This window comes from Tetrao urogallus (assembly GCF_951394365.1).
Source record: "Tetrao urogallus genome assembly, chromosome: 1".
NCBI classification, from domain to species: Eukaryota; Metazoa; Chordata; class Aves; order Galliformes; family Phasianidae; genus Tetrao; species Tetrao urogallus.
This window is the reverse complement of record NC_136813.1, coordinates 84,911,364-84,934,483: the sequence shown is the minus strand read 5'-3', so window position 1 is coordinate 84,934,483 and position 23,120 is coordinate 84,911,364.

Genomic DNA, 23,120 nt, shown 5'->3' with positions numbered 1-23,120 from the left:
GAAAGACAATTTGCTTATTTATGTAAGAAACTGCTGTACAATTAAGTACAGATATAGGTCAGTAAAATAAGCTCTTTGATCTATTGCTACAAGGAATCAGTGTAAATATATTTCCTGATAAGAGTTGCTACTGCGTAATTGCATTTTACAAACTACGTAGTGTGCTATTACTCAGGAAATGTGTTTACTGATATGCGTGTCTCCACTCAGCCTCATGGTTGAAAGGTTTGCTTTTTCTGATATTTACAGTTCTTGCACACTTTTAAATAAGGCGATTAAACTCGTGAAGGGATGGAAGAAAGTACAAATAAGGCAAATTGATTCTAGAGCATACAAAACCACTACTGAAATACAGTCCAGTTGATTGTTTTTAAACAAATGTAGGTTAGAGGTATTTGAGATTAAACTGCAAGGCAAATATGAAGAAGGATTAATTTATACTGTCAACTGTGACTGTTTTGGGCCACATTCTTTTGTGAGATATGAGAGTATAACTCCATCACAACTGTAAAAGGGTTTCCCTTTAATGGAGTTTTGTCTTCTTTTAGGGAAAGTAATACTTGCTGTAGAAATGGAGTCCCTTTTGAGCTTGTACAGAAGCTGCTAAGTGAATGCCAGTGGTATTGAATGCTCACTAATTGCTCACATAAATATAGACTTGGCCTGGGCTTTATTGATATTGGAGGATGGGAATCAACACAGTATTATAACTCAAACCGTGGTTCCATATTTGCTAGAGATGGTTCTGTAGTAATGCAGGGTATCCAGGCAATTCTTTTCAAATTTGGGTTTTAATCACTACTTATGCAATACCCATTGGAAAGAAGTTGTTCAGTTAGGTTGGACTAAACTTGTTAAATATTGTCTCAGCATGAAAATATGTGTATTGATGTACAGGTTTGAGCTAAGCCATTTCATCATGTTTTAACATGGGGTACATAAAAATATCATTGCATAGTTAGAAACAAGAGGAGGGAAAAGTTTTATTTGTAGTACTTTGAAGAGCACATTGTTGAACTATTTAGAAATAGAGAACTGCAGAATGGAAAAGGAACCCTTGCAGAACAGGAGTGCGTCTCTGCACTCTGGTTACATACGCTGTGGTTTTCCTAGTTGTGGGCTGCTGAAAGTCCCACTTTGCCAAGGATGGAATTCATAGCAGGGTAAACAATTCCTTTAAGGCTGGAGTGGGACATCCACCATTCTCATGGTCTGTAGTAGGCAATGGAGAAAAAACTTGAGGTCATTCCTGAGCAAGAGGATGTGGTTCTGGGTTAGTGGCCAGAGTGGGAGGCAATTCCCGCATCCTGTGTTATCTTCAGGTTCTCAAGCCAAGCAAGTTGCTCAGCATGTCATGTTTCAGTAACACAAATATGATTTGCACAGCTCCCTTCTCTGCAATGATTTCAGGACAGGCCTTCTTGGAATAACTGAAGGAAAACTCTGGCTTTTTCTTATGGGAGGCAAAATATGCAGTTGTGCATCAGACAGCATGAAATTCTATTTATCTTTGGAAACATAGAGAAAGAGATGCTGTAGTTACAGCTTCAGTTGTCCTTCAAACACAGCCTAAAATCCAAAGGGCAGAGATGAGTGAATCTGAGTGACAGCTTGTAGTGTACAAGCAGTATCCTTTAGTGACCTAAAAAAGTAGGCTGTGTTTGTAATGTGTGTGTAATACTTCCATCTTATTCTTTTTGAGCTTATTCTTCTTAAGTAGAGTGCTTTAACTGGGTGGGAAGTTATCCGCTGGTGAGGGAATGCTTCATAGGAGGCACCATTATCCAGAGTATGGACATGCTGTGGAGTGGGATTTAGGTGTCCAGTATGCTTTTCCATGACTTTACTGCTCCCTACCTCTCTTCTCAAGAGATCTGCCTTCATTTCTCTGGCAAACCAATCCCCCTTCTATGTGTGTAAGATGGAAACAATAATCACAGAATTGCAAAGGTTGGAAGGGACCTCCGGTGTCCAACACCACTTCTAATTCAATTTCCCTACAATAGGTTACACAGGCAAGTATCCAGGCAGGTTCTGAATACTTCCAGAGAAGGAGATTCCACTGTATCTGTGGGCAACCTCTTCCAATGCTATGTTAACTTCACAGTATGCTTTTTCTTATGTTCATATGGAACTTCCTGTGCTCCAGTTTGAGTCTGTTGCCCCTTGTTCTGTCACTGGGCACCACTGAAAAGAGTCTGATCCCATCCTCTTTATATCCTTCCTTTAGATATGTGTTGTACGTGTTGATAGGATCCCCTCTCAGTCTTCTATTCTCCAAGCTGAACAGTTCTGGATCTTAGCCTTATATACCTAATTATTTCTGTAGCCCCCTGATACAGAGTTTCCTGCCTTTCTTGAGCTGAGGAGCCCAGAACTGGACACAGTGCTTTAGACGTGGACTCTCCAGGGCAGAATAGAGAGGGAGTATCATCTCTCTTGACCTGCTGGCCAAGCTTTTTTTAATGCACCCCAGGATACCATTGGCCTTCTGGCCCACAAGGGCACACTGCTGGCTCACGGCCAACTTGTTGCACACCAGGACACCCAGGTTCTCCTCTGTAGAGCTCTATTCTAACTGATCAGCCTCTGATCTGTACTGATACATGCCTTTATTCCACCCCAGATGTAAAGACCCTACACTTATCCTTGTTGAACCTCATAGGATTTCTCTCCACCTAATATTCCAACTTGTCCAGGAATGGCAGCACAGCCTTCTGGTGTGTCAGCCATTTCTCCCAGCTCTGTATAATCGACAAATTTACCTTTCTTCCTAGTTCAGTTTAGGAGCTATTGGGGGAAAGCAGTTGGCAGGACAGTCTATGTTCCTGGTTACAGTTCTGGTTACAGTCGGGCTCTGAAAAACCAAAAGTGACTGATTCTTTTGTCTTTGGTGTGGTTATAGCTCCCAGAGTGTGCAGAAAGAGATTTTCTCTCCTGCTGACTTTCAGAAGTGCATGCGATTGGCATTACCATAGTTATTAGAACAGTTTTCAATTTTTTTCTGCTTTTTTTTTTTTTTAAACTTTTAAAATACCTTAGAATATTGAAAAGGAGAGAGGGAAAGAATCCTATAAAAAGGGTGCACTAAGAATGTATTTTAAGCAAATGCCAGGAAACGGCAATGTTCATGTTGCTCACAAAGTCTCAATTTGGCTCCCTTATGACAGTACAGGCTCTAATTACACAAATACCATTTTCAAAGTCACACAGTATAAGAGTATGAACTATTTAAAACTTTAGACAAACATGTAAATCCCATCAATTATGTTACACTTATTGGGAGGGTGGATAGTGATGGGGCAAGGGGGAATGGTCTTAAACTGAGACAGGGTAGATTTAGGTTAGATATTAGGAAGAAGTTTTTCAGACAGAGGGTGGTGACACACTGGAGCAGGTTGCCCAAGGAGGCTGTGGATGCCCCATCCCTGGAGGCATTCAAGGCCAGGCAGCCTGGTCTGGTGGTTGGCGACCCTGCACATAGCAGGGGGGTTGAAACTAGATGATCTTTGTGGTCCTTTTCAACCCAGGCCACTCTATGATTCTATGATTATTTATTGACATTGTCATCCACTTTATTTTTGTTGTCTTTTGGGTATGACACTCATTTTCTTTAAAAGTAAGAAGGATTTGCAAGTGAGTGCAAATGTTCCCGATTTAGGTGCTCTTCTGAACTGAGTAGACATTAAAAGATGTTGAAATGGTTTCCTGATTCAGCCCCACAGATATTGCTAGTAAGGGCCATAGCTGGAGAGCGGAGACACTTGGTTGAACAGAGTATGTCCCCTTACTCTTAGAAAAGCAGGACTTATGTTTCTCAAATTTCTGAAGATAAATAATTTGAGTAGAAGTCTGATCTGAACAGGAAGTTATTCCCAAATTCCTGTGAGAGATTTAAACTGAGCCATCTTATCTGGGGAAAAGAATCTATAAGTAAGGCTTCAGACACTAAAAGGCTTGACAACTGTCCCTGCTATTGATTATGATACCTGGAAAGTAAAAGCAGGAATTAGGTATTTACCACAGATAGCTGCATTAGGCTTCTCCTCACTCTTACTAATCCTCTTCAGCAGTATAACAGGGAGGAATTCTTCCTTCTGCACAAGTAGTTTTTCTAGTGGTTAAAGGCACTGATGAAGTCTAAGACCTCTAAATCTGGTTCCTTGCCTACTTCTAATGGACTGTATAGACTCAATCTCATTGTTTCAGTTCCCTGTATTTCAACTTATTTATCTGTAAGACAGCCTTCTATGCTGTATATCTCACATGGCTTTGTAAATACATAGCTTTTGTAAAGACAACTGGAAATTTCTGGGAAAGAGCATGGTGTAATCATGACATATTACAGTTGTTATCAGTTATCATTAAAATAATTGTGCCTTTGCATGTGAGAAAGGGAAGAAGGAAAGATGCTCATTATCAGCTTCCTTCCTCAGGCAGTGAGCTTCCAAAGGCTTCTCTCTGATAAGCATATACACAGCTGCAGTCCCATAGCAGCCTGAGTTGATGTAACAGCTGCTGCCGCGGTGCAGTCCACCCATCTATCCTTCCCCAGCAGTTGCACTTCATCCTGTACACTCTCTCAGATGTTCTCTTCTCCTTCATAGAACCATTTGAGAAAGCCACCACTTTGGGAGAAAAATACTTGTTACTTTCTTTCCCACCCACCCTCTTGCTTCCCCATCTAGGGAGGGCAGGACAGCAGAGATGGCCAGAAGTCATGCTGCAGTCTTTTTCACCAAACTAGAGTTTTCTGGTGTGGTCATGGCTGCTGCTGATACTGCCTGGCTTGCCATACAGCTCCACAAACATCGTTGTCAACCCAAATGATGGGGTAGTGCAGGACAGAAAAGGAATTATGGAGAAAGGAAGGAAGTGAGGATACTATAAAAAGCAACTACGATCACAAACAAGATCAGGAAAGATAAATGGGACTCATTATGAAGAGAATGTTGGTTCATGGCTCAGTTGCTCTCAAAAAGTTGACCAGACTGGGATTATTAGGCAAATTCTATAGAAATTCTGAAAATACTACTTTATTGTAGTACAAAGTTTGCTGACCTGTTACAACCTATATGAAGTTCTGGTGCCTCCTCTGTGCTTCAGAAGGGATGAAGTAAAACTTAATAAAGATTCAGAGAAGGGTGGCAGGGATGAACATAGGCATGGAACATTTCCCCCACAGATAGACCTTATAGCTGTCTATGAATACCTGAAAGGACATTGTGGAAAGGTGGGGATTGGCCTCTCCTCCTGTGTAACTAGTGACAGGACTAGAGGAAATGGCCTCAAGTTGAGCCAGGAGTCGTTCAGGTTGGATATTAGGAAACATTTCTTCTTCAAAAGAGTGGTGAGGCACTGGAATGGGCTGCCCAGGGAGGTTTGGTTGAATCACTGTCGCTAAAGGTGTTCAAGAAATGTTTAGATGTGATTCTAAGGGACACTGTTTAGTGGGGAAATATTGGTGGTAGGTGGATGGTTGGACTAGATGATTTTGGAGGTCTTTTCCAACTTAAATGATTATGTCATTTCATGATATGAGCTAAATAAAATAATTCTGTTGAGTTTGGGAAAGAGAGACCTAGCAAGGGCAGAGGGGAGGCGTTGGTTTGAAGTGCTTAATGGGATCATGAATGACACAGTGATTGGATAAGATGAAAGAGATAAGAAAGAAATGTTTTAATATTTCATGCTACAGAAGATGGTGGGCACCCTGAAAAGTTATAGAAATACAGAATAATTTAGATTGAAAGCTATTTTTGGAGGTAATCCTATCTTCTCCTGAAGTGTGGACACCTTAGGTCAGAACTTTGTCTTGGCCAGTTTTAAATATTTCTAAGGATGCAGATCCTACAGAATCTCTGGCAACAACCAGTGACACTGTTAATAGATAGAATCTTTGAAACAAGTGAGAAAGTATTTTACTGTATGACCATTACATATGATGAACTAGTCATCTAGAAATTATCATTAAATATGATTAACTCGTTACTTAGAATGCTGTGCAGGGAAAAGTCTGAATTGCTTCAGAAAACGATCGAAATCCTAAAAGGAAAGCTCTTGCAGAGCTATTAGCATTATCGGCAGAACAGCTGGCTTGAGAATGCTGTAAGCACCACATTGTGGAAGGGTAGAAACGTGATGTCAGGAGAATCATTGTGATTTAATTGTTCTCTTCTGTTCCCAACCAGTGTTGACCACTGTCAGAGGTAAACTAATGGCTTTGATGGGTCTTTGGTCTACCCACCTTGATGGTCTTTGCTCTGACCAGTGGGTACCTAAGCCTGGCAATATCCCAAGTAGGGTGAAAAAGCATCAGAGATCATAATACTGTCTTAAGTTTCTCGGAAGGACAGCTTCTCAGGCAGGTTCAGACCAATTTCCATCATGCATTAAAAGTTGGTTTCATAACATGTATTTTTCTGTCAAACTTAGTGAATAAAACAGTGCAGGAAGACATCGTGACTAACACAAAGCTTTTTATTCAGGCAGCAGATGAAGTGGTTAGTTTTAGAAAGGAGTAGGAGTTAGAAGAACATTCCGCTTAAGCAGACAGACCAACCCCAGTTAAACTGAAGGCAAAAGCAGTGACATTGGATCTTGCAGATCTGATGTGAAAGGTGAGGAATACAATACTGGATTTATTATTCAGGTTATATATTATCCCAGAACACCACGGTTTTATAGCGGTGACATCTGACCAGTTGCTATCGAGAGATAACTTGAAAGTGCCGCATGATAGGAAAGCTGTTCCTTTCTCATTGCAGTTATTTTTATTGACAAGCTTCTCGACACTGTGAAAGAGTCCATCAGTACACAGTGGTAAAATAGCATATGCAGAGTAAGATTGAAGGTACGAACAATAAAGCAAATGAATACCCTGCTGCTCCCCTGCACACATAGCTGCTTATTCAGCCTTCAAAAAGAAGTAAATAACATGCATGGATATTTGGATTCAGAGATAAAATGATCCCATAGCGCAGGGAGCTCTCGCAGTTTTTGGATAGGAGGTGCCATATCGTGTAGGAGAAGTGGATGTGGGGGGTTGCATCTTCCTGCAGTGTGTCATCTACACTGTAACCCTCTTATGCTCATGTCAGACCCTCCTTTCCCACTCATGAGCTGGTAACTTCTTTGTGGCAGAAACATTAGTTGGTTCCTTGGGGGAAAATGACATTGGGAAGAAATGCAATGATTTATTTATAGGCTAGCTGTTGCTTTTCTTCCTGTAATGGGCTCAGTGTAGCCAGGAATGCTAGGGATGGGGCCTGGTGGGGATATTCTGCAATTCTCCATGCCTCTGTGTGCCATCACAGTCACCACATGATGCAAAAAACTTCCCTCCATTGCACTTGGGCTAAAGCACCTGGGGCTATCAGTGGGCTCTGCTCAGACAGCTAGAGCCAGAGCCTAACCAGGTGGTGGCAAAGGAAGAGCAAGTCCACTACCCAGATGGCACAGGACAGGGATCAGGAGACACCCAACATGCACGTTACTTTGTTTTTGCAGCATGGATCTTGCTCAAGCTTTTTTTTTTTTTTCTTTTAACAGTAAGAACAAGAGAAATGGCAAAGCTTTTAGTAAGATCAGTTTCTCTAATGACTCACCAAGTACTACAAAGTCAAAACAGGTTGCTTGTATGTGAAAGGTATAAAACAATCTTGTCATTTTTATGGTTACTGTACAAAACACCGCATATATGCACGCAGGGGAACATTTTAAAACCTCATATTGTTGTTTCTTTCTGCAGCTAGATTCTCCTTTCTTTTGGATTTTATTCATGTGTCATGCTTTGTATTAAGCGTTATTGCTTTAGCAATTAAGATAATTTCCTTGCTGCTCTCTGCCTGTCAGAGCATCGCTCTTTGTATTCCTAAAAGAAATGAGGAATAAAGTTTAGATACTGGTGGCCCCATATACTCCCCACTGCAGTCCACTGAGGTTCTCCCAGTGCCATTAACAGGGGCAGCCAGTTTAGGGAGCAGGCAAATGAGCAGTAACTACATCTCCTGTCCAAAAATAAATAAATAAGTAAATAAAAGCAGCTGCAAGTCCATCAATTTTCTGTTACATAACATTATTTTCAACAACAACAATACACCTACATTTCTATAATGTCTTTCATTCCAAATGAAATTTTACCATCATAGTGTTTCAGGAACATGTGCCTTTTTTGTGTAGTTATACGTGATTTGACAAGAAAAATATCCCTTTCAGTGGAGCCTGACAGAAAAATGAAATTTCAAGGAAATAAAATATCTTGTAACTCAATTAGAGATTTTTAGAAAAAAAAAAAAAAAAAGAAAAGAAAGAAAAAAAAAAAAGAAAAAACCCATGAGAACTTTTTAAAGAGAGAAATATTCTCATTTCTTCAGAACAAGACAGCCATTTTAGGATTTTCCAGTACTTTGTTTTCCCCCCTCCCTCCCTTTCTCCCTTCCTTCCTCTTTTCCTTTTCTCTCTCCCTCCTTCCCTCCTCTCCTCCCTTCTTGCTTCCTTCCCTCCTTCCTTCCCTCCCTTTCTCTTCCTTTCTTTTTCTTTCCCTCTTCCTTATTTCCTTTCTTTCCTTCTTTTTTGAAAGAAACAGAAGCACCTAGAATTATTCAAGCCCCTAGAGGAGATAAAAGACCATAAATAATAGCATGTGATATTTCCTTGGGTGGAGAATGGTTCTAATACAACACATTCCTTTTGCAAGTTAGGGTATGCCCCTGCTGCAGCACCAGGGTAAGTCTTGGGGTGGTTAATCTAGGCCAAGATCCCACTTCCATGGCAGTGCTTCTCCTCTGGCCCCCACAGCTGTTGTCTCGATCGCCCCAGGCATGCTGTGGTGTGAGCTGCAGACAGAAGATGCTCTAGACATTCCCAGGTTTCTTCTGGAGCTGCCTGGAATGGACTACAGCTCCTCACAGGGAGTGGAGGGGCAGCGCTGAGCTCTGCTCTGTGTGACAGCGGCAGGGCCCGACGGAACGGCATGGAGCTGCGGCAGGGGAGGGCAGCTGGGGGTCAGGGAAAGGGGCTGCACCACAGGGTGGGCATGGAACGGGATGCACAGGGCTGTGGGCACGGCCACCAGTGCTGGAGTTCAGGAAGTGTTTAGACAATGCTCTCAGACATACAGTTTGATTTTGGATGGTCCTGTGTGGAGCCAGGATTTGGACTTGATGATTTTTATGGATCACAGTATGACAATTGCTGTCTTGAAAATAGGGATGAAGCCAAAGTTTTAACAATACTCCTCCCTTGCACCGCTGGCTTTGCAGAAGTACCTGTCCTGATGCAATGACATGGACCCATGGTATATGCATAGGTGAAAGAGCACCACTCCCATGTGAATATGTGGGGAAAGCCAGCTTCTTTGGCTTTTTGTCTACACTGTTGTTCTGTGCCTTACACAGGAAAATGGAGGGAAAGAGTTAAGTGTTCATGGGAGCACCTCCCATCTCAATGCAGGCATTTCCTGCCTGACAGCTTGAAAATAATAATTCATAGAGCAGGATGCACATTTCTTTCTGCTCATTAAACAGTCAGTAAAGACAAGCAGTATCTCCATGCTGCCATGTGTCTAGCCTACCTCCAAGTGAGAGAGCTCAGTGCTGGCAAGTACTACTGCACACCTCCAGGAGAAGAAGTCTGAGTGTTTTTTTGACTTACCAGTCCCCACCTCTGCTCACTTTCAAAAGTGGTTAGGGGAATTCTCAAAGCAGCCTTCCAGTTATGGGAGAAATGCTCACATTTATGTCTCATGCAATGCCACAGCATGGGCAAAATCCCCAGCAGCTGTACAAGCAGGATGATGAGAAGGTGAGCTTGTCACCTACAGATTACTGACCTGCACCTGAAAGCGTCCCAGGACTGTTCCAATAACTGCTCAAGGTGCTTGCAGAGACAGCTTGCAAGTCCTCCTTCAGGACTACTGAGCTGCTCTACTTCTTCCAGCTTTTTAAATTTGGGTTTCCCCACAGCCAAACCTTTCTCAAGTTGCTTAGCCTTTTTTCCTAGTACACCCACATAATTACTCCAGCACAAAGAGTGGGCTTGTGTGAAGCAGCAGCATTTTAAAAAACCACAAACTCTGATCTCAAGGCAGTTTTTCCCTCCTACTTCCTCCCTCTTGGAGCAGGGGTGTCAGCCGTGCTGTATCTTTCAAACTTTCTCTGAGTCATCTCATCAGGCAGCTTGTAAATACTTGAATGCATCCATCAATGTCAAGTCAAAGTAAGTAAGCAGCAGCATATGCTGTGCAATGGAGTTTCCCTCCTGCACGTGTGTCTCTTTTTGAAGGTGCAGAGAATTTAGGGGTGGCCTTATCTCTCAGTATCATTAACATACATAGATGTTGTCAAAGATATATCTTCATGGAACAGGACATGTGGTACAAGATGAGCTACTTAGAGACAGGAAAAATTATACTTCTCTGAAACACCCACTGTTGTATGACCTGGAATAGAATGTCTTCATGCAACATGCTGCATTTCTCCAAGCTTAAAAACTGGGAATTAAAGACTGAGAGAAGCTGGAATACCAGTAGCTCTTTGAGAAAGTATCATTCACTACAGACTGGTTGGTCACAGACTTATGGAATGTTGCTAGAAAAATATTATCTTTTTGTATTACTAGGGTATAATTACTGTGTCGTTTTTACATGCTAACATTTTAAAAGCAGAATGTGCAAGTGATTCAGAGGGTACATGGAACACAAACCACCTCTTCAGAAGGCAGAAATCTCTACCAAAGAGTGGTAACACTCTTGTGTTTATGACTGATAAACACGTGAGTTTCATTTTCAACTAAATGGCAAAATATGGACCCTGCATGAAGGCTCTGCTCAGCTTGGGGCAATATTCATCAGTGTATCTATTAGCACGCTGATTTTGTGGTAATGAAATCATTACAGTGCAAAGAAAGAGAAAGTCTCACAAAACTTCTATGCTGCTCCCACCTGATAGCTTGGAGAGAGGTCTGGTCATTGCAATAATGGCCAGTTCAGGTGGATGAGCTTGCCCTCAAATATGCGTATTTGTGAAAATATGCTTCTCCTCCCCTTCTCCAAAAAGGTAGGTTAAATGTGAGAATGAAAGTGGGAGCCAGGAGCACAAGCTTAGTGCTATCTTGGAGGAGACCGGCCAAGCATGAGGAACTCTCTTCTGTGCAGTGGGAGAAATGATGCCCTGAAAACTCTTCCTCCCCTCTGCTATACTCCCCAGTATGAGGTTAGCAGAAGAAGTATTGCAAGGGGCATCTCATTCATATTTGCTATGCTTTTAAAACACTGCTATCTGGAGTCACAGTGAGCCAACCAGAGTAGGATAGTGGTTGAGTATGAGTAGTAGTACTGGTCTGTAAGCAATTTTTCTCTACTACGATGAAGGGGCACCTTAGGCACTGCATCTTGTTTCTTAGGGAGTGCAAGTTGAGAATCAGGATAATTGCACAGCAAAAATGCTTTCCTTCGCACTCCTTTATTTACTTTTTTTTTTTTCTTCACAATTTCCTTCCACTCCCAGGTAAAGGAATGCAGGCTGTTTGAAGAGTTGATCTGCTGGGGTGGAGCACAAGCTTAATTTGAAGCATTGCTGAATATTTAGTCATGTTCTGTAGGAGTACTAGAATCATAAAATACTTGGATTCCTAACAAATTTTGCACGTGCACATGATCTCCAGAAAGAGGAAAAGTGTTTAAAAACAAGGCTTTATACACAGCTCTGAAGTCATTTAAATACAAGATATATATAATTCAAGTTAAAAACATCTTGCAGTACTGTATTATTGACAGCTCAAGACAGACACCAACTGTGATGGCATAGCACAGTAAGCTGCTTCAGGGAAAGAATTGCTAACCATTTTAAATCAGATTTTAAGTAAAGATACCACAGAGGGAGGTTTGAGTTTGTTTACATAGAAGCATGACATTTATAAAGAATGTTTCTCCCCAGTGGTCAACTGGGACAACTAATGGTGGTTTAGGAAGGTAGTTCTCTTATTTTAAATCCACTGGCTTGCACAGTGGCACATGGGACTGTGCTTTTCTTTCAGTTAGGAGTTCTCCCTAATTCTGCCAGTGATTATAGGTGGGTCAGAACTTTGTTCCTCTTCTCTCAAAGTTGTTGTTATTTCCAAACAAAATCCTCATTTTGCACAAGGATGAACACAAGATCTTAATTAATCATCTCACCCAATACTTATATAAGTCGTTTCAGTACAAAATTACAGAATCACAGAATTGTAGGGGTTAAGAAGGGTCTTCTGAAGATCACTGAATCCAACCTCCCTGCTGAAGCCGGCTCCCTACAGTAGCTTTCACATGAAAGCATCCATACCTTCCATGAACATGTGACATCAGTGGACAATCTCTTGGAGATTGTGAAGGCTGGTATTGGCCTTCTGTGTCATTCAGTCTATGTACTGCTAGGAGGGAAGGGAAATTTCCTTAATTGTTCTCAGAGTAATAGATGCACACATTTTTTGAAAGGTGTAATGACCTTGTTAGGTGATGGTTTTATGGGCCCATTCCTAGTCCTGCAGACTCAGGCTAGAACTCAAAACCATTAGAGCTGTGTTGAAGTGAGATGCAATCAAAACCGAATCAATCCTTTTCAGTGCAGTTGCACTAATGATTCACAAATCCTAGCTTCTAGCTCTGTCACTACCAGATTTCAGAGGAAGCCTAAAATTGTTTGCAAGACCCAAATATTGGTATGGTGAATATGCCTTTACTGCATGAAAAAATGTCCTCCAAATACTGAATAACAAATCTAGAGCTGATGGATTTGCCCCACTTCCATGTCTGCTTTTCTGGCTGCAGCCAATGACATCTAATTATCTAATAGGCACAGTGAAGTAATTAGCTGTCAAAGCGCTATCAGATATACTTGCCTCTGTGTGATCATAAAACTGCTCATTCAAAAGTCCAGATAGAAAACTGGAGACTACTTTAGGCCTCAACACTACATTCACAGTGTAAGCGAGGCAAAGACAGCTATAGTGTCGAAACTTTCCCCAGCTTCCCTTGTCAAAGGAAAATTGGCTTGCATGTCCTAGTGGATGTTACCAAATTCCTAGTCATTCACCATTGTTGAGACCCAGCTTCTCCCACAGAGCCACGCAAGCAGCGTTCACTGTTACATTCCACTTTGGCTTCAGCACTGAGGTATATCTCATGCCCCAACTTATCTTCTTACATGTTGTCTATGAATAATTCAGGACATCTCCAGACAAGTTTACTGTTTCATTCCAAGTGAATAAGCACTGGTAACAAATTTGATGTGAAAGTGTAGCAACAGACTGCATAGCTAGTGTAAAGAAAGGTTTCCATGGACACCCTTTTGCTCTGATAGGCAGTTTTAAGAGAGAAATACAATATTCATATAGCAAGTAAAAGACACAAGAAAGGACATCCTATTCCAAAAAGCATTGTGCATCAGTTTCATTGGGCTGGTCAGTTGTGCAGGTGTGCTCAACAAGTGTAGGAAGCCGTTGGTGGTGTAGAAGGCATGTGCTGTGCCAATCCCTACACCAGTCCTGGGCTGTTCCAAGCTTTGCCAGTACGCTGCACCAATTAACCACTCTCAGAGTGATGGCTTGTAAAACTCCTCCTGTGACATGCACTGCACTCCTGACATTGCAGATGTGCCGCTTGCTCGTGGCTCAGGTGCCAAGTCACACTGTGCAGGACACTGACACTAGTAGACAGAGCTGTGTTCACATATGTTCTTTGTGAGCGTACGCACTTCATTACGATTTTGCTGGTGGTGGATCTTGATGATTTGCTGAGTTGTTTTTTGTTGGTTTTTTTTTGTTGTTGTTGTTGTTTTGTTTGTTTTTAATTGCTATTTTAGCCAGAAATTGTACCAACCCATTCAGAGGCTTTTGTTAGAAACAAGCAGAAGATCTGTGACAGTGTGTTTGGCAAGGATAACACTAGTAGATTCCAAGGACATTTTGACAGGGAACTTTAAGATATATCGCCACTACTATAAGGAGAAAGAATATCCTCCTATTAACATATATCTAAATTTTCTCCTTGATTGTTCAGTTAATGATCCCAACCTTGGAAGTAGCTGTCAGGAAAGATCCAGCAGGTAGAGATGTGAGATGAAGATGACGAAGAATCAAAGATTTCTAAATTAGAAAAGTTTAAAGGTAAAAACAGGTAATAAGGAAATGAAAAGAAAAATCTTTGTGATCATCATCCAAACTCTGAGGGGAAATAAAGAAATCAGCTCTGAAGAGGAGGTGCTCTCCATTCAACCCTTCAGGTCAAAGGATTTTCCTTCTTTCAAGAGAGAAAATAAAATTTAGGGTTTAGGAATATGAGGCCCCAGTGTGAAATAGAAATGGGAAGATTTGAAAAAGATTGTGGCATTTGGGTCCTAGTTAGCCTTAATCATCAAGGAAGAGAATGCAGACCTCTGGGCAGCATGCCCTGTCAAAACTTGTCATACCTAAATTATTTGACTATTCCTGTTGTGCTTACCCTTTGTACTCTCTGAGTAGCTGAAAGCTGGGCCGGATTTGTATGTGGATTTGTGAATTTGTTGGGATTCTGGGTTTGAAATTATTAAATCTTTTTTTCTTCTTTCTTCTGTTTTCTGAGAGTTCTACAAGCAGGGATTGTTTTTCTGCTATATTAATATCTCCTCACTGCTATGATGGGCCCTGCTCTGGGGCAGAGGTTCCTCTCTTGCACAGATCATAGCTAACTATATTTTTTACAACAAGCTTCTAAGGGTCTTTATTGTCTTTCATCTGTTACTTAGGTAAAGAATCTACAGCAAAGAAATCTATAAGTCTTTCTAGTTATCTGCCAAAGTAATTGAAAAAAGACTCATTAATTTCTTTTGGGCGATTATTACATAGTTAATAATGCAGTAAGTCACTATGAGCTCTTGTATAATGTTTTCTTGCTTTATGGATTGTTTCCTAGCATGCCTGCAGCAGAGCTGTTTATGTTGTTTTCACTTTGTAATTTTGTGCATGAAGAACTACAATAAACATAATTAAAACCAAATTTCCCTATCTCTCCTCCTGTTTTTCTTCCTGTGACTCTTCCTTTTTGTTAATCTTCTTCATTCGCATTTCTCTTACTCAAATGCTTTCTCTTCTGCTTCCTCTCCTTTCTATTTTTTTCTTCCATTTTTCATATTCCATGTGTTTCCCCAGACCTCAAAAAGCCTGTACTTCAACATAAGCTGGAGTTTCTGGAGATGACAGGTCTGTGGGCAGAAGCCAATAAGGTTTGATGCTGAAACACAATCGCATAAAACAGAACTACAAGCTCCCACAAAACTAGCTTGTATAGACTCATACCTGTGAATGACATGTGAGCAGACTGTCTGCATTGACTGCATTTTCCATTTAAGGTGATCACTTGTCATCTTTCCCCTATTCATCCACCTGTCTTATTTCATATTAATTATTATGTCTCTTCTTAAGGAGATAATTGTTGCAATCGGGAAAGCAATCCTTAAATTAGTGCCCTGAAATGTTCTTTCCTCTGGGTTTGTAAATGGAGCCCTCTGTTAGGACTTTCCAGGCCTTACTGGTAGGTGATCACCGAACAGTTCTTGATGGATGATCGATCCTTGCATGCAGGGCAGATGAAGACTGATCACTGTGGCAGGTGAGATGAAGAGTTTTCTGTAAAATTTAGGAGTTGGTCTGAGCAATGTGCAAAGCTAACAAACATTACCCAGCTCTCCCTCCCTCCCTCCCTCCCTCCCTCCCTCCCTCCCTCCCTCCCTTCCTTCCTTCCTTCCTTCCTTCCTTCCTTCCTCCCTCCCTCCCTTCCTTCCTTCCTTCCTTCCTTCCTTCCTTCCTTCCTTCCTTCCTTCCTTCCTTCCTTCCTTCCTTCCTTCCTTCCTTCCTTCCTTCCTTCCTTCCTTCCTTCCTTCCTTCCTTCCTTCCTTCCTTCCTTCCTTCCTTCCTTCCTTCCTTCCTTCCTTCCTTCCTTCCTTCCTTCCTTCCTTCCTTCCTTCCTTCCTTCCTTCCTTCCTTCCTTCCTTCCTTCCTTCCTTCCTTCCTTCCTTCCTTCCTTCCTTCCTTCCTTCCTTCCTTCCTTCCTTCCTTCCTTCCTTCCTCCCTCCCTCCCTCCCTCCCTCCCTTCCTCCCTTCCTCCCTCCCTCCCTCCCTCCCTCCCTCCCTCTTCTCTGTCTCTCTTTCTTTCTAATTATTTCATCCTCTGCCTTTCATTAAGTCCCATCATATCTTGTTTATGTAGTTTCTCCTCACTACATGGGAGAATTGGTTGTTTGAATGATACTATCTTAGACAAGCACTGTCCATGATGTTATGACAGAAAGGGTACCTGTTTGTTAGGAAGAGATTACATCCTGATTGGCTAAACACTATTACCAGTCTGCACTATGCTATCTTTCTAAAATGTCCCTGTAGCACTAAGTAGGAAGTTTTATTCTGTAAAGACTGTAGGATTTGGCTTTTAATGAAGATGATAAAAATTTCACTTGCTGTCTTTCAAAAATGTCATTTTTGCATTTTCAGAAGATTGCTCTTGTTCAGTACAGGTTTCATCCTCGTGAATCCTGTTCTGACAGACATAGTGGAACATAGATTAATGCTGTCATGCCAAAATGCTCTCTCATGCATCTCTGTTCACTTTGTATTAAAAAGAATTATCCCAAGATGTAGAATGGGATCGTGTTTTGTTCTTTCACTACGTAGCCTTATGTTGCTTTCAACATTATTTACCATAAAATGCAATGTTTAGGGTATTTTTTTTCTTTTATCTGCTTCTATTACAAAATATCTCAAGAAAAAAAAAAAAAAAAAAAAGACTAGCATCCAAAAATACCCAACAGTCATCTAGGTGCTTAGTAACTACAGAGGAAAAGATATTAGCCTGTTGTAAGCTAAGAGGAAGAAAATACATCCATTCCCAGGATACCTGCAGCAACTGTGAGCAGCATCGACAGAAAAAGTCTTGTACTGAAGCTTCCATTCTTGATGCACAGCAGACAGCTATACAGAGCATGAACAGTTCCTTCTTTGCAGAGGCAGGCAGATCAAGGGATATGATATCTTTGATAGATGAAGGTGATATTTTTTGATCAATTAATAGGGTAGGTCACAGAGGAAGGTTGTTCTTTCATCCATATACTCAGTCAGTGTTGGAGAAGCCTATGAACATGTACACACACCTGAGTGCTGCTGTTTGGAGAAAGGGGCATGGTTTACTAACAGGCTGCACGTGATCATTTGTAAGTGGTGAGAGAAAGCAACATGCCACACGGTGGGGGCATATCTCTTCTTCTTTATGCTCTCACATAGAGAATGGATCTTTTAAAGCCCATTGATCCACTTAAATAGCATTTTGCTGGATACCTCCGCAAATGATTAATTTGTTCAAGAAGACAGTCAGCCTCTCTTATCCTCACAGATGCATTCAGTTTTATGTATCAGACCATCATTAGATATAGCTTAGATCACTGTAACAAGCACTAAATTTTAGAAAACCTATTTTTCCCCGTTTTCTAAATTGGAACGAATCTTTGAAACTCTCGGCAAGGTGAAAAATCACAAAAGAAATGAGAACACAAAAGAGCACTGAGGCACTTTTCTTGCTCATTGTTGTTTTGACTACTAATGTTAAAAAAAAAATTATTAAGCTAATTTCTAAAATGAAAAACAGTTGTTAGAAAGATTAGCAAAATAATTATACTTCCACAGAATGTTTGAGTTCTGTCAAACGAACACCTTCTGCCAAAAGACTGCTGGCCAGCTATTGTGTTTCTAAGAAGCCAGAGCAGGCTCATCCACACTCTAGACATTTGCCAGAAGCTCCTTCACAAACCTGGGGAAGTTGGTATGGGCACCTTTGCCTTCATTCCCCTCTGTCAACCACACTTATGCTGAAAATTACAGCTTCTATGTTTCTGAGCTCAGGCCCAGCCTGTGTAGAGATTGGCAGGCCAGCTTCCCTGGGTGGCTGGCTCAGGCTCCAGGATCACCATGAGGAGACACCACGTCCATGTGTACTTCAGTGTGAATGTTTCTCATAGGTCTCCACTCCAAACGGGGAGCCTTGGCAGCCTGCAGGGGTGACCCCGGCTGGGCCTCACACCGCACTGTGGGCAAGGCAGCACTCTGTTTCCACTTTAACTGTGTCACCATTGAGCCAGGGCTCGCGTCTGTTTCCTCTCTCACCCCACAAAGGGAAAATGTGTGCCAAAATGCTTCCTGTTTTTCACTGCCAGCTGAGTCCTACGCACAGGGTGAAGCTCATTAAGGCAGCGTGTGGCGTTAAAAAATGGCAGCCTCCAGTAATGGAAACAATCGTGTTTCAGCATCCTATTGCTGAGTGGGCTCAAGTGGAAATTGGTCTGCAGAGCACAATCAGCCCAGAAACAAAAAAAAACTGAAAGAGGAAAGGAAAGCCACATTTGGTGATCTAAACAAACAAGGAAAGCAGGCGTGAATTTGACATAGGTAAGGTAATTGTTCTCTGCTTCAGACAAAGTAGAAAAAGAGCCTGAGAGGAACACCTAATGGCACAAAATTGCTTATTGTCTGAGGAGTCTGTCTTCTCCCCTATAGTGGGAAGGGATAGGCCATTTCTGCAATCCTTTTCTGGCTGATAGTGCCAACATGCATTATAAAAACATTATACTCCTAATTAACCTTCTGAGAAAGAAACAGTATCTTGACAAAAGCATACATCTGTGTTCTCACTACACTTTTCTATACTTTATTCTCCTCAGCTGTGATGCTTCTTCTCCCGCACTCTTTCTCAGCTGCCTTATCCTATGCCCGCTGAGTTTAAGTGGTTTGAATAATTTCTGGTCATTTTGTCCCGCAAAGGTTTGTTTTTCTCTCAGAGTAGGTTACAGGGCTGTTATGTCTATCTGCAATCTCGTATGTGGAATATGAGACAAAGGAAAGCTGTCTAATGTTTCAATCTCTCACCCTCCTTGGTGGCAGAGACAAGATTTAATAATAATGTTTATGTTTAGAATTTCTGCAGTAATAAGCAGATCAGTATCAGCATGTATGTAGTAAGTTTAAAGAGCTGTTAATAGACAGTTGGATGGCTCAGGAATGTAAAACCTTCATTACTATGTCATCAGTTCAAAGTCAACTCAGTTTACCAGGTATCCCCGATAGCATCAGTCTATCCTTCTCAGTTGAAGCAGGTATGCTTGTCCAAACTTGGAATTTTAATTCCACAGAAAATTCAGAAATTGTAAATTTTTCATTCCCAACTATTCCACAAAACAGCATTTTTGAAAAGTGGTCCTTGATTTTTTTTTTTAATTGTTATTTCAGTTCTTATTTTTAACATTTTACTTGGTTTGCAAAACAGTCAGAAGCAACTGAGATTAAAATATGGCAAAAAGTAAATTGACATACCTATAAAAATAACAAAAATAACGTATTTTTTTCCTGAAGAAACATATTCTGAAAAATATTTGTGTCACAGTTATGGTCAATTAAGGACTTATTCTATTGAAATATTTGTTTTATTCTTGCAAAGCTGAAAGGTTATATACTTTTATTTATGTATTTATTTATTTCTGTAAGAAAATATCTAGAAGCTCTCCCATTAGAAAACAACCAAACAAAAAGGTCTGAAGTTCGTTACAACAGTCAGCATAAGAGGTATTGTTAGTTTCCATTAAAGCACTTGCACCCTCGGAAACCACTTCTAGAGCAGGGGGTTTGAACAGACTCCATAGACCATTTCAATTACTGGGTCTGGCAGTGATAGTAGTCACTGCTAAAATGATGCAGCAAGAACAATGCTAGGGCAGTTTGATAGGATATAATTTTTTCCTTCTTTTCTCAATCTGAATCTTGGCTAAACACAATCTTTGGTATAGACATTCTATTAGCATAGTTCCTTCTATAACGACTACTGTTTTTTAAAGACATCTGAAAATGCCCGTCTATGGGAAAGTTTGAAAAATAATAAATGTGGAGAGAAATGTCATTCTGGCTTTATTGGTGGTACAAATTCTTTAGGATGAGGAGAAGATCTGGTGACTGGAAGTATTCGGTTTAGGATGCCCTTGTTTGTTGGTGATCTCATTTTTACACAGCCCACAGCTGTGTCTGTACAAATAGGTCAGTAGCAAAAAAATGAGTGAAAACAATCAAACAACGAAAAAGAAAGTACCGCAGAAGATGTTCATTTAAAGACAGCAGTAAATACAGCATGGTAACTTTCTATTACAGATTGCTTTTTCCTCTAAATTCTTCTTGAAAAGAGTGGGTCTTTAAAAATATGTAGTGGTAGAACGCAGGTATTTTTATGATGGTTCTTACCAAGCAAGTCCAGAGGGATGGAATACAATTTATCTTCTCTCTTCCTATTTCTGCCACCATCATCAGAAGCCATAAGCTATCTATAAATCATAGTTTTGATTTTTCAAAGGAAAGAGTCCAGAGACATTGATTTTTTCCTCAACTTTTAGAAGTTGTGTTGCATTGATATGTGTTTCTCTCCCAAGGGAGAATTTTTTTGTGAATTGGGTTCTGTGGTGAGAATGGATGAGTTAAGTCCAGTTCTCAGTTGGTGAAATTCTCAGGACAGTGTTTGTATTTATTCCCATATTGAAAAAGAAAAAAATTACAATCTCTTTGACTCTGCTAGTGCCTGTTGCAATGTAGGTGCTAATCTCATATAAATAATAATAAAGGAAGCAATTTTCTTAAACCACGAAAACTGAATATGGAAAATCTTCATTTCTCAAAAATCTCTCTGCCTTTATCACTTCTTACTGAACATTTCCTGAACTATGTCTCTTTCCTATTGAGCTGTGGTTTTCAGCTCATTGTCCATGAATGCTTTGTGGTCTGAGAAGTATTTCTAGGGTTCATGAAAAGGTAAATAAGTAAAGGAAGTTCATACAAGCTGTAGAGTGACTTATACACATGGATGCTTGTGGAAAACAGAAAACATTTGGAGATCCATAAAGAGAAATATTAGACTTGCAACTGTAATATTGCTCTACTTGGTGAAGTAGAGCAGTTTTGCACACGGATATCTGAAAAACGTATGTTTAGACTAAAAGATTTTCCCATAAGCTACTTTACATTGCGTTGAGTTGATGTAGGATTGTTTCATTAGACTTTTTAAAACATGCAATGACAAAACGATATTCACTTCAAACAGAGACAAGTCTTTTCAGCCTCAAGGACCTCTTTAAGTGTCAGTTATAGGAAGGAGCTTTGCAGTGCTTGTTTCAGGATCTGTGCAATAGAAAGTATTTATTACAACATGTTTTGTGAAATGCTCCCCGGATAAAATTTGGAAGTTAACTTTGCAATACAAAGGTAAAAGTTTCCATTATGTTTGGAGGATTTCATGAGAAGAATGGATCTCTCACTGACAATTTCAAAGACTAATTTTAAACAATATCACGTTTTTGTTTGTTTATAGTAAAGCTCTTGTCTAAACTTGACAATTCAGGGTTATTTTGCCCTGGAGTAGTTTTCTTGGCACTATTCATAATCTTTTACATTCCAAACCAGATTTTGGAGGAGAGTCAGCATATTACTTCATACAAAAGTTATTATTCCATATGAATAATAGCTTCTTTTTTGCTTCAGTCTTCACTGGCAACTGCTCCTCACACACCCCTCAAGAAGATGGGTCGAAAGGTGGGGACTGGAGGAACAACATCCCTCCCAGTGGAAGTGAAGATCAGGTTCGCGACCTCCTGAGGAACCTTAGCATCCATAAGTCTATGAGTCCTGATGAGATGCATTCCAGAGTCCTGAGGGAATTTCCTGACGTAGTTGTCAAGCCACTCCTGATGATATTTGAAAAATCATAGCAGTCAGGTGAAGTTCCTGGTGACTAGAAAACAGGCAATACAGCACTCACTTGCAAGAAGGGTGTAAAGAAAGGATGACCCAGGCAGCTACCAACCTGTTTACCTTATCTTAGTGCCAGAGAAATCGTGAGCCATATCCTCCTGGCAACTATGCTAAGGCCCATGGAAGAGAGGGAGGTGATATGGAATAACCAGAATGACTTCATCAAGGGCAAGTTCTACCTGACCAACCTTGTCTCTTTTTATGATGGTGTAACTGCATCAGGAGACAAGGGTAGAGCCTTTGATGTGTTCTATGGACTTCAGTAAGGCCTTTGACACAGTCCTCCACAAATCCTTCTCCCTAAATTGGAAAGACTTGCATTTGGTGAGTGGACTGTTCAATGAATGAGGAACAGGTTGTGAGGTCATACCCAGAGAGTGGTGGTCAATGGGTCAATGTCTGGGTAGAGATCAGTGACAAGTGGTGTCCCTCAGGAGTCAGTACTAGTACCAGTGCTCTTTAATATCTTCATTAGTTATACTGACAGTGGGATTGAGCACACCCACAGCAAGTTTGCAGATGACACCAAGCTGTGTGCTGCGGTTGACATGCCTGAGGGTCAGGATGCCATCTAGAGAGACCTGAGCAGGTTTCAACAGTGAGCCCAGGTGAACCTCATGAGGTTCAACAAATTCAATTGTAGCAAATTGCACCTAGGTCGTGGCAAAACCCCACTATCAGTACAAAGCGGGGGATGAAAAGATAGAGTACAGCCCTGCCAAAAAGCACTTGAGGATGCTGGTGGATGGCAAGCTGGACATAAGCCAGCAAGGTGCACTGGCAGCCCAGAAAGCCAACCTTATCCTGGCCTGCACCAAAAGAAGTGAGGTCAGCAGAGTGACGGAGGTGATCCTGACCTTCTACTCTGACTAGTGAGACCTCACTTGGAGTACTGTGTTCGGATTTGGAGTCCTCAGTACAGGAGAGACATGGACCTATTGGAACACATCCAGAGGAGGGCCACAAAAAATGACCCGAGGGATGGAACACCTCCCCTGTGAGGACAGGCTGGGAGAGCTGGGGCTGTTTTAGCCTGGAGAAGAGGAGACTCCTGGGAGACCAGAGAGCTGCCTTTCAATATATAAAGAAGTTATATAAGAAGGAAGGGGACAGACTCTTTAGCACTGTCTGTTGTGACAGGACAAGGGGAAATGGTTTTAAACTAAAAGAGAGGAGATTTAGATCTTTATAAGGAGGAATTTTACAGTAAGGCTGGTGAGGCACTGGCAAAGGTTGCCCAGAGAGGTGGTGGATGCCCTGTCCCTAGAGAGATTCAAGGTCAG